Source organism: Dermochelys coriacea, chromosome 6 (assembly GCF_009764565.3).
Source record: "Dermochelys coriacea isolate rDerCor1 chromosome 6, rDerCor1.pri.v4, whole genome shotgun sequence".
Classification (NCBI taxonomy): domain Eukaryota; kingdom Metazoa; phylum Chordata; order Testudines; family Dermochelyidae; genus Dermochelys; species Dermochelys coriacea.
Window position 1 is genome coordinate 90,084,643 of NC_050073.1, and position 9,003 is coordinate 90,093,645.

The window sequence follows — 9,003 nt, forward strand, 5'->3', positions numbered from 1 at the left end:
GAGGGGGAAAGGAGTCCAGGAGAGCTGGCTGTATTTTAAAGAAGCCTTATTGAGGGTGCAGGAACAAACTATCCCGATGTGCAGAAAGAATAGCAAATATGGCAGGCAACCAGCTTGGCTTAACAGAGAAATCTTCGGTGAGCTTAAACACAAAAAGGAAGCTTACAAGAAGTGGAAACTTGGACAGATGACTAGGGAGGAGTATAAAAATATGGCCCGAGCATGCAGGGGTATAATCAGGAAGGTCAAAGCATAATTGGAATTGCAGCTAGCAACGGATGTGAAAGGTAACAAGAAGGGTTTCTAAAGGTATGTTAGCAATAAGAAGGTTAGGGAAAGTGTGGGATCCTTATTGAATGGGGGAGGCAACCCGGTGACAGATGATGTGGAAAAAGCTGAAGTACTCGATGCTTTTTTTGCCTCAGTCTTCACAGACAAGATCAGCTCCCAGACTACTGCACTGGGCAGCACAGTATGGAGAGGAGGTGAGTAGCCCTCAGTGGTGAAAGAACATGTTAAATACTATTTCGAAAAGCTGGACATGCACAAGTCCCAGGGGCCAGATGCAATGCATCTGAGGTTGCTGAGGGAGTTGGCTGATGTGATAGCAGAGCCATTGGCCATTATCTTTGAAAACTCATGGTGATTGGGGGAGGTCCCAGACAACTGGAAAAAGGCAAATATAATGCCCATCTTTTAAAAGGGGGGGAAGGAGAATCCAGGGAACTACAGCGTCACCTCAGTCCCCAGAAAATTCATGGAGCAGGTCCTCAGGAAATCCATTTTGAAGCACTTGGTGGAGAGGAAGATGATCAGGAACAGTTTACATGGATTCACCAAGGGCAAGTCATGCCTGACCAACCAGATTGCCTTCTATGATGAGATAACTGGCTCTGTGGATATGGGGAAAGAGGTGGACATGATATATCTTGACTTTAGCAAAGCTTCTGATACCGTCTTCCACAGTATTCTTGCCAACAAGTTAAAGAAGTATGGATTGGATGAATGGACTATAAGGTGGATAGAAAGCTGGCTAGATCATTGGGCTCAGTGGGTAGTGATCAATGGCTCAGTGTCTAGTTGGCAGCCAGTATCAAGCGGAGTGCCCCAGGGGTCGGTCCTGGGGCTGGTTTTCTTCAACATTTTCATTAATGATCTGGATGATGGGATGGATTGCACCTTCAGCAAGTTTGTGGATGATACTAAATTGGGGGGAGAGGTAGATATGCCGGAAGGTAGGGATAGGGTCCAGAGTGACCTCGACAAATTGGAGGATTGGGGCAAAAGAAATCTGATGAGGTTCAACAAGGACAAGTGCAGAGTCCTGCACTTAGGAAGGAAGAATCCCATGCACTGCTACAGGCTGGAGACTGACTGGTTAAGCGGCAGTTCTGTAGAAAAGGACCTGAGGATTACAGTGGATGAGAAGCTGAATATGAGTCAACAGTGTGCTCTTGTTGCCAAGAAAGCTAATGGCATATTGGGCTGTATTAGTAGGAGCATTGCCAGCAGATTGAGGGACATGATCATTCCCCTCTGTTCGGCACTGGTGAGGCCACATCTGGAGTATTGCATCCAGTTTTGGGCCCCCCACTACAGAAAGGATATGGACAAATTGGGGGAAAGTGTCCAGCGGAGGGCAACGAAAATGATTAGAGGGCTGGGGCACATGATTTATGAGGAGAGGCTGAGGGAATTAGGCTTATTTAGTCTGCAGAAAAGAAGAGTGAGGGGGGGATTTGATAGCAGCCTTCAACTACCTGAAGGAGGGATGGTGCTAAGCTGTTCTCAGTGGTGGCAGATGACAGAAAAAGGAGTAATGGTCTCAAGTTGCAGTGGAGGAGCTCTAGATTGGATATTAGGAAAAACTATTTCACTAGGAGGGTGATGAAACATTGGTATGGGTTACCGAGGGAGGTGATGGAATCTTAGAGGTTTTTAAGGCCCGGCTTGACAAAGCCTTGGCTGGGATGATTTAGTTGGTGTTGGTCCTGCTTTGAGCAGGGGATTGGACTAGATGACCTCCTGAGGTCTCTTCCATCTTTAATCTTCTATGATTCTATGCTTGTGCTTAGATGCTTTTCTGGATTGGGCCCATGGGGTAGGAGTTTGGCTTGTATACCTGTCAGATCTCTTCCAGGTGCAAAGATCTTTAGATAGCACATGTGAACTGAACTACTCATGAGATTTGTCCCTTATCCAACTATTAAGGTGTTTTAACCAGCACTGTCTCTGTATTAAATATCAGTGGAATTATAACTTGTAGATAATAATCTTCCACTGGCTGCTGAGGAAGGACTAGACTGGGTAAAAATTAGAGGACAAAGCCTATGATTCAATAAGCAATTCCATGGTATTAGCAGTCTCAACAGAACTTGAGAGAATCAGTAGTTTGTGTAATGAATGGGAATTTATCACTGGCACATTACTAGAGAATATCAATGGGCGAACTAATATTATTATCACCATTTTTGTTGGCATCCTTTCATTTGCGAGAAACGGTGGGAATTGTAACCTATGATGTAGATGGTTTTCAAAGTCTCATGTAACTGACTAGTCCAATCCGAGATTTGCATGATCTTTGGCAGTTATTGCAAATTTACGTATCTTGCTGGGGAGTTGTTTGCTTCCTATGAGCTCCTTTCTTTTCCAGCTGTAGGAGCCAGCTTCTGTCAGGGACTTTGATACCCTGATGGGGACAATGGCACCACTTGTTACGATAACTTGCCAAGGTTTCCCATCAGTCAGGACCAATTCCAAATTCCTTCATATCTCGCTTGCATTTGTATTTATAGCAAAGCTTAATAAAGGGGGGTGCTACTGGCTGCTGTAGATTCCCACTGGCCTACAATGTAACACAATTCTGCTTGTACTAGTGCATACAGCGTATCCATGGGGCTTGTTGGTAGCTGTGTTATGCTCTGTGCCCTGCATATGCAAAATGAGGGGAGCTGACTTAGCATATGACAAGTGCTCACACTTGGAAGTGTAAATACTGGCACTATCTTTTTCTCACCAAAGCTACAGATAGACAGTTCTCCACTATGCACCCATTCCCAAACAGAAATCAGCCCTTTACAGTTCCCCTTGTGTGTGCCAGGAGCACATAACAACATTTAGGCACTTAAATAAGCTTTGCTAAAAACAGTGTAGCGTTGTTTCTGCTCCATTTCTTTACTCCTGTCTCTCTCTCCCTTCCATCAGTGCCAACCATTTTCTTTTTTTTACCTTTCTACCATATCTCGCTATTGTTCTCTTAAACATACGCACAGTTCTCCCTTCTCCCTCTCACTCTTTTGCACCTTTCTCCCATCCCCAGTTTTGTGTCATTATTCATCTCCAGAGGGTCCAGATGTCATGGAAACACAGTAATTGCCTTGCGATATCAAATCATTGGCCTTCCCAATCCAGTATCCTGTCTCCATCAGTGGCCAGAATCAGACTCTTCTGAGAAAGGTGCAAGAAACCTTACGCCTGACATGGAATAACTAACCCACAGGGGAAGTTTCTTCCTCACCCCAAGCCATTAATGGTCAGCTTATCCCCTGAAAGAAGAAGGTATATATCCCTTCTGTTTTTCATCCTATTTAATGTAGCTGTGGATGTTCTCATGCCTACTAATATTTAATCCTTTTCCTTGTTAAATTCTTGGACTCAGTGATGTCTTCCCCCAGCTTCACCTCCTGCATCTTTCTCTGGCACCATCTTTTTTCCTTTTCTCTATTCTGGCCATCACTAGCCTCTTGACTGCCAGAAGCTGGGAGTGGATAACAAGGGATGGATCAATAACAATCAGTCACACTAAATAGCCCCTCTTCTCTTCTGTTGCTTAGCCAGCTCTTTTTGTTCCCCTTCCTCTCAGTTCTTTATTTTTTTTCTCAAGATCCCATAGTCCTCCCTTCCTTTAAGGCTCCTTAATCTCTGCTTCCCCCCAACAAAGCTCTTCCCCTCAGAAGTCACCTCACTCCTCTTCTCCTGTGTGAAGACCATGAGGAATGTTGGGATAGAAGAACCAGGCAGTAGAATTAGAAACTCAGCCAGCCAGCCTACCACCCACAAAAGAATACCTATAGTAAAGGGAGTGCAGAGAGGAGGTGGCTAGAAGAGGGAAAACTTGGGCCCTCTTTATGCACCAGCATGGGACACCAAAGTGCAGATGTGCCATATTAGCCTCATTTCAAGCTGGACATACATCTTTATGAACTGTTTGTGGTATTCATTGCAACATTTATTTTGTGTGTCGTGAACTTTCAATTCACTTCTGCTCCAGAACCCATTCTGCCTGCCTGTAATGAATTTGAGTTGTGTATAGTCCTGAGTTTGTATTATACACATTACAGGAGTGCACAGCATATAGTATTTGTATTTACATTTCAAGTGGTTGTATTCCTTTCTATTTGCATTTCTGTTTTTCAGAGCTTTTTTAGTGCCTCAGGGAGCCATTTATGGGGCCAATAACAGGTGAGATCTGGTCCTTCTGTAGTATTTCAGGTCCTGGATATGAAAATCCATTTGAAAGACCAGCTCTCACATCATTTCAGCCTCATAAATGGATCCCTGAGGCACTGAAAGCTGATAATAAAACAAACACAAGTACAATATCTGAGACATTTGTGTCATTTCAGGTTTAAAGAACTATCAGGATATTCTATTTATGTTCTGAGCCCTCACATACATATTATTGAACTTGTTTTTCATGTATCCTGTAGAATTTGTGTTGTGTGTGTTGGAAGAATTTTTACTCGCCCTCACTGGGGTATTCCTATTCTTTGTACATTGTATAACAGGTTCCACAGGTAGGTTGTGAAATTTTACTGGATGTGTTGCACCATTGGTGTTTCATGCTGAGTGAAATTTGTTCAGCTCAGGTTTGTGTTCCACAGATTTACAACTGTTATGTGAATGTTGTTTGCTTTTACTGGGACACAAGCACAGTGATCACCAATAAGAGAGTCCATGTTCATCTATATTTGTCATTTTAGCCTGTACAATTTTCAAGGCATGCACTGTGTCATCCTATGTGTTTTTTTTCAGCACCTAATGCAATAGGACCCCTATTATGATTGGCTCCTATGGGTGCTATTGCAATAGATGTAATGAGTAATAATGAAAATAGAGTTCCCACTCAGTAATATTGGAGGTTCCACAGTTATTTTCTGTTCTATGCACAGGACCAACACAGAGATATCTCAGATACCCCATGTGACAAATGTGCAAACAGTGGTCACTCTTCATGGGTCTGGGACTTGGACAATGAACTAATTTCTTTATATTCCATAATTTATCTGATCAAGTGCTGGGCCACATAGTATATAACTATGGACCAAGATCCAGAAACATTCAGTGAGCTCTTTCATGGGTTTTGGATGGATGCAAACATCTGATTGTTCTTCATGAACTTGCTAGTATATATTAATTTTTTAACAATAAAGACAAGCCATGCCATATAGTTCCAGAAAAATCCACCATTAGTAAGTGATAAAACTGGTAATTTTTCTTTATTCAATAAAAACTAATGAGAATATAGATCATTTTGTGTTTGAATCTCAAGTTTAGGAGCCTTAGAAATATGGGTTGAGATTTACAAAGCTGAATATGGGATTTAACCCCTCAATTGTCATTTAAATGAATGGGAGTTATGTGTCCAAATCTCCTGATTGTCTTGGGAAATCTCAACCATGATAGATAGTGCAGGATGGGACAGGACAGAATGAGACAGTACAGGGCAGACTTCTCATCCTTCTTTCTTCTCTGAGAAGCTCCAAGTAATTCAGGTTTACTCTATTGGTTTAATTTAAAAATTTAATTACTACCCATCCACTGCTTCTTGTTCAATGATTCCACAGGATAGGGTTGGACTGGATTGATTAAAGGCCTTTTCAGTCTTGCAGGCAGTTGCACCTTTGGTTTATCTATTCCAGCCCTGACAAAATTAATATCTCTCTCCCCACTCAAGTTGAAGCAATGAACATGTAACTGAGCCATTTTACCTTACTAATTTAAACCACAAGCCATTAATGTTTGTAAAACACTTTGAAATGTTAGTATCTGAAGCACTTTATAAATGCAAAATGTTATTACTACGTCTTATGTTTGCAATTTCCTCTGCATTTCTTGATTCCAGCTGGGATCAAAGCAGAACTACCAAAATATCACAAGAAATGCTCTCCTTGTTATATTTTTGGGCATATACCAAAAGCCTAATTTTTCAACTTTAAGGCGGTTCAAAGAGTTTGAAAATGTATCCAAACTATAATGTGGAACTGAACTTGAACAGTTTAAGGTTTGTCCATAGCTGCTGCTAATACTCCATTAACCTCCATGGGACAAATTAAGTTACCATCCTACCTAAACAGCCTCCCTTCAAAAATTAAAATGCATCTTATTTTACATTTGCACACAATAACATTATTCTTTGACCATAAAAAGGTTCAGTTCTAAGTAGGTATGGAGAGACAGCCATCTCTTACACTGGCATTCCAATATCTCCATTCCATTTGCACCATGGATAGATAGATAGGTTTGTTTCTTTGCCTGAGAGCTGAAGAAGCATTGAGATATATCTGAGCCATCACTTGCAAAAGAGAACCTTCTCCACTTTGGCTGATGGAAGCTAAAGAACAATGACCAACTGTCCCCCTGCTAATGGATTTTTACAATGCCTCCTTCAAAGAAGTCATCTTCCCTGGGTGCAGAAAAATGCTCCAATTACAGCCAATCTCCAACTTCCCATTCTTAGGCAAAAATCACTGAGAAGGTTAGTGACAGACAACTACACACATGAGGCATCTGCCATCATCTTGGATATTTCACGATCAGGCTTCAGACCAGATCACAGCATGGAGGCGTCCATAGGGGCACTAAAAGGTGAGTACATCATGTCAATGACTAGGCGCGATTTGACCTCTATGCAGTATTTGACTGTCACAAGGGACTGGAGAGCATTATATAGATTCGAATACAAGAAGGGACCATTGTGATCATCAAGTCTGATCTCCTGAATAACACAGGCCATAGAATTCCCCAAATAATTCCAAGAGTATATCTTTTAGAACAACATCCAAACTTGATTTTAAAGTAGTCAGTGATGGAGAATCCACCATGACCTTTGGTAAGTTTTTCTAGCAGTTAATTACTCACTGTTAAAAGTGTACAGCTTATTTCCACTCTGAATTTGTTTAGACTTATTTCCAGTCTGAATTTGTTCCAGCCATAGGATCATGTTACATCTTTCCCTGGTAGATTAAAGAGTCCATTATTAAATATGTGTTCCCCATATAATCATGTCACCTCTTGACCTTCTGTTCGTTAAGATAACTAGATCGAGCTTCTTGAGTCGATCACTATCAGACATGTTTTCTAATCCTTTAATCATTCTCATGTCTCTTCTCTGAACCCTCTCCAATTTATCAACATTCTTCTTCAATTGTGGACACTAGAATTAGATACAATATTCCAGCAACAGTCCAACCAGTGCCAAATACAGAGGTAAAATAACTTCTCTATTCTTACTCAAGATCCAGCTGCTTATTTATCCAAGGACTGCATTAGCCCTTATGGCTACAGCATAATACTGGAGCTTATGTTCAGCGTGACCCCCAAATCTCTTTCAGAGTCACTACTTCCCAGGATAGAGTCCTCCATCACATAAGTATGGCCTACATTCTTTGTTCCTAGATGTACACATTTACATTTAGCCATATTAAAACACATATTGATTGCTTGTGCCCAGCTTACCAAGTAATCCACATCGCTTTGTATCAGTGACCTGCCTGTTGTCTTCATTATTTACCACATGCCCACAATTTTTATGTCATCTGCAAACTTTATCAGCAATGATTTTATGTTTTCTTCCAGGTCATTAATAAAAATGTTAAATAGCACAAGGCCAAGAGCTGATCCCTGCAGTATCCCACTAGAATCACACCGGTTTGATGATGATTCCCCATTCACAATTACATTTTGAGACCTATCAGTTAGCCAGTTTTTAATCCATTTAATATGTGCCATGTTAAATAAAGCCAGAAAGATATAAAATTATCCAAATGTTATTAGGTACCAAGTCAAATGCCTTACAGAGGTCTAAGTATATTACATCAGCACCTTTACCTTTATCAACACAATTTATAATCTTATCAAAAAAGGTATCATGTTAGTATAACAGGATCTATTTTCCATAAACCCAATTTGATTGGTATTAATTATATTACCTTTTTAAATATTTTATTAATCAAGTCCCATACCAGTTGATCCATTACCTTGCCTGGGATCAATGTCAGACTGACAAGTTTATAATTACCTGCATCATCCTGTTTACACTTATTAAATATAGGCACATTAGCTTTCCCCAAACTTTTGGACCTTTCCCAGTATTTCAAGACTTATTAAAAATCAACATTAATGGTCCAGCAAGCTCCTCAGCCAGCTCTTTTAAATCTTTTGGATGCAAGTTATCCTGACTTTCTGATTTAAAAATGTCTAACTTTACTAGCCACTGTTTAACATCCTACTGCGCTATAGTAGAATGGAACATGTGTTATCATATGAGATAACTACATCATCTATTTTTTCCCCAAATACAGAACAGAAATATTTACTGAGCATTTCTGCCTTTTCTGCATTATTATTGATAATTCTACCATTTACATCCAGTATTCCCAATATACTTTTAAAACTACTACTTACTGTCCTTAACTGTGCGCTGACTGTAGATTTCTCCTTGTGTCTCTTGGCTTTCCTTATCAATTTCTTACATTTCCTAGCTTCTGATTTATATTTATTACTATCAACTTTCCCTTTCTTCGATTTGTTATATATTTTTTATAAATGCGGTCAATCTCCCTCTAAACCAGGTCAGTTTTTATCTAATACGGCCTTCTTCCTTGATTGTGACTTTTGGGGCACTAGTAACGTGTTCTTAAACAATTCCTAAAATATCATTCACATTTTTCTGATTAATTTCTTCTTCCCAGGTGATTTGACTTATAACTGTTTTTCAGCTTT